Genomic DNA, 4,263 nt, shown 5'->3' with positions numbered 1-4,263 from the left:
ATCAGTTTTGATTCACTATACGATTTGAAAATTTGAAAACAAACTAAATTTCTGGTTTCAAATATTTATAACACCTTTATAATATCGCATAGTACGGCTTCAATTAATCTTGATTCATTATAGTCAGATTTGAAAATTTCAAAATTAACTAAATTTTAATTGAATAAAATAATAATAAATTCTAAAAAAAAAAATATTTTTTATACAGATTATTTTATGTGGTTTGGTTTCAAATATTCCAGGATAATGTCGGAACCAATACCAGTACTATGCAAAGTATTACTGTGTGATTTATATAATTAATACCTCGAATAGTCCTGCTTCAATTAATATTGATTCATTATAGTCCGGTATGAAGATTTCAAAACAAACTAAATTTTAATTGAACAAAATAATAATAAATTCTAAAAAAAAAATAGTACAAAAAATTATTTTTTATACAGATTATTTTATGTGGTTTGGTTTCAAATAGTCCGGGATAATGTCAAAACCGATACCAGTATTATGCAAAGTATTACTGTGTGATTTATAATTAGTACCTCGCATAGTCCGGTTTCAAAATTTCAAAACAAACTAAATTTTGATTGAATGAAATAATAATCAATTTAAAATAAAAATAGTACAAACAATATTTTTTTTATACAGTTTATTTTATGTGATCTGGTTTCAAATAGTCCGGGATAATGTCGGAACCGATACCAGTATTATGCAAAGTATTACTGTATGATTTATAATTAATACCTCGCATAGTCCGGTTTCAAAATTTCAAAACAAACTAAATTTTGATTGAATGAAATAATAATCAATTTAAAATAAAAATAGTACAAAACAATATTTTTTTTCATACAGTTTATTTTTTGTGATCTGGTTTCAAATAGTCCGGGATAATGTTGCAACCGATACCAGTACTATGCAAAGTATTACTGTGTGATTTATAATTAATACCTCGAATAGTACGGCTTCAATTAATATTGATTCATTATAGTCCGGTATGAAGATTTCAAAACAAACTAAATTTTAATTGAACAAAATAATAATCAATTCTTAAAAAAATAGTACAATACATTATTTTTTATACAGATTATTTTATGTGGTTTTGTTTCAAATAGTCCGGGATAATGTCGGAACCGATACCAGTACTATGCAAAGTATTACTGTGTGATTTATAATTAATACCTCGAATAGTACGGCTTCAATTAATATTGATTCATTATAGTCCGGTTTGAAGATTTCAAAACAAACTAAATTTTAATTGAACAAAATTATAATAAATTCTAAAAACAAAATAGTACAAAAAATTATTTTTATACAGTTTATTTTATGTGGTTTGGTTTCAAATAGTCCGGAATAATGTCGGAATCGATACCAGTACAAAGTATTACTGTGTGATTTATAATTAATACCTCGAATAGTCCGGTTTCAAAATTTCAAAACAAACTAAATTTTGATTGAATGAAATAATAATCAATTTAAAATAAAAATAGTACAAAACAATATTTTTTTTTATACAGTTTATTTTTTGTGATCTGGTTTCAAATAGTGCGGGATAATGTCGCAACCATTACCAGTACAATGCAAAGTATTACTGTGTGATTTATAATTAATACCTCGAATAGTACGGCTTCAATTAATATTGATTCATTATAGTCCGGTTTGAAGATTTCAAAACAAACTAAATTTTAATTGAACAAAATAATAATAAATTCTAAAAAAAAAATAATACAATAAATTATTTTGTATACAGTTTATTTTATGTGGTTTGGTTTCAAATAGTCCGGGATAATGTCGCAACCAATACCAGTATTATGCAAAGTATTACTGTATGATTTATAATTAATACCTCGAATAGTCCTGCTTCAATTAATATTGATTCATTATAGTCCGGTATGAAAATTTCAAAACAAACTAAATTTTAATTGAACAAAATAATAATAAATTCTAAAAAAAAATAGTACAAAAAATTATTTTTTATACAGATTATTTTATGTGGTTTGGTTTCAAATAGTCCGGGATAATGTCAAAACCGATACCAGTATTATGCAAAGTATTACTGTGTGATTTATAATTAGTTCCTCGCATAGTCCGGTTTCAATATTTCAAAACAAACTAAATTTTGATTGAATGAAATAATAAACAATTAAAAATACAAATAGTACAAAACAATATTTTTTTTTATACAGTTTATTTTTTGTGATCTGGTTTCAAATAGTCCGGGATAATGTCGCAACCGATACCAGTACTATGCAAAGTATTGCTGTGTGATTTATAATTAATACCTCGCATAGTCCGGTTTGAAAATTTCAAAACAAACTAAATTTTGATTGAACGAAATAATATTTAAAATAAAAATAGTACAAAACAATATTTTTTTTTATACAGTTTATTTTATGTGATCTGGTTTCGAACAGTCCGGGATAATGCCGGAACCGATAATCGTACTATTGCTGTGTGATTTGTGAATGAGTGAAATGTGGCTCCCATTAAAACTTCATTATATTAAATTCGATTTTATAATTAGCAATTACATTAAATAAAAAACATGAATTTGTGCATCATCGCATGGTTTTATCTTTGTCTTCATGTGTCCTAACTTTGTATTATAATATATAATGCAAAAAAATTAACGGTGTCCAGAAAATCCAGATTTTAGATGGTTTGAATGATGCAAATGAAAACCGTACAATTAAAAATAGATTAAATCCCCGTTTCATGTAATAATTGTTTCGAAGGAGAGTTTAGTATACTGTATGGAATATCAGGGTATCCCAAGGTCTGTTATCTAATGGTCGTGCAGAAGTTAATATTAATTTTTACTCGCGAACGCGAAACTTTTATCTGCTCGTTCGCTGACATATTTAGCGGGGACGTTTAAAATGGCACAGATGCAGATAGATAAGAGTTCCCAGAGAGAGGGTGGAAAAGGTACGAGGGGTTAGTTATAGGTTGTGTGTGTTTGTATGTATGTGTATGTATGTTCGAAAAGTAGAGGGGCAAAGGGAGGCGTCGAATGTTTGCCTGTTTAAATAATGTGTTTTCCAACAATTCGCCAGTGTGAACGTGAAGTTGTTGCGCTAAAAGTGCGGTTATCGGCCATTCAGGAGGGCCGATGAAGGGTTTGGGGGGGGTAGGAAAAGGAGTAGGAGGTGGAGGATGCCGTTGCTGTTTTGTTGAATATATCGGCAGGAATTTTCAGGCGGGGGGAGGCGGGTGGCCCTTTCAAAAGCTACCGTCCCCGGCCATTGTTCATCCCGTCTCCACCAACAGCCAAAACTTTGTTACTACATTTCCGCGTTCGCGCGAAACGTAAATAACAAACAATCCCATCGAACAGGATGCCGAGATCATCAAATTTTCGATGAATTTCAGTTACGTTATTCAAACACAACAATAGGAGATTAACAACTGTGCACTGCTCCATAGTTATCATACTTTTGACAGCCAAGTTAGAAATTAAGTTATAATATATCTAAATTTTCAATACTAGAAATTTGAAAATTGAGCATAAATTGTGCCGAAATAGTAACATTTCGGTTTAATTGCAAATTAAAGATAAGAGACAATTTGAAAAATGATGTATATGAAATTAATCCTAAACCTAACAAAATTATGATAAATCATTATTTTCGACTTATTTGCGCAATAACGCTTTTGTTATTGCCACTTATTTCTTCCAAATGAGCGTTTCTAAAGAATTTCTTATAAAAAAGTAAAGAAAACAAAGAAACAAAAACCAGCGTACACATGTATGTAACCTGATCCAGAGTCAAAGCAAGTATTGATAATAATAATTTATAGATTACTGATTTATACACTAGTAATCTTAATTTATTTCTTGGCTTACATTTCATATAAGAGTAAAGATTCTTGTAATTGTTCCGTAACTTTCTTCGATTTAGTAAAAATGTCTTCCTTCGTAATCTAACTTCATGAGATCCACTAATATCAGCTGTAATTTTTATTTCACAATTATTTGACTCAATTGAATTTTATTAATGTTTACTTTGAAACTGACTGTTTTGGACGATGGACCAAGTTGCGCGTGTGAATGGAAGAAATTGGTTTGGGGTTTCAAATCTGGCGTTTATTAACTACATCTTACACTTCTATACTCGACTATTACTACTGCTTCTCTACTATAAACTATTTAATGAATAATGCTCTTCTCCATACTCCGATCTAAGCTTCCTTTCAGAACAGCTGTTGCTTTTTTTTTTTGACAATATATGAAATTATTTCATTGAATCAATGTGAAATTTGTTGCAA

This window comes from Nicrophorus vespilloides, unplaced genomic scaffold (genome assembly GCF_001412225.1).
Source record: "Nicrophorus vespilloides isolate i.1.1-1 unplaced genomic scaffold, Nicve_v1.0, whole genome shotgun sequence".
NCBI classification, from domain to species: domain Eukaryota; kingdom Metazoa; phylum Arthropoda; class Insecta; order Coleoptera; family Silphidae; genus Nicrophorus; species Nicrophorus vespilloides.
Note: the sequence above shows the minus strand (reverse complement) of the source record.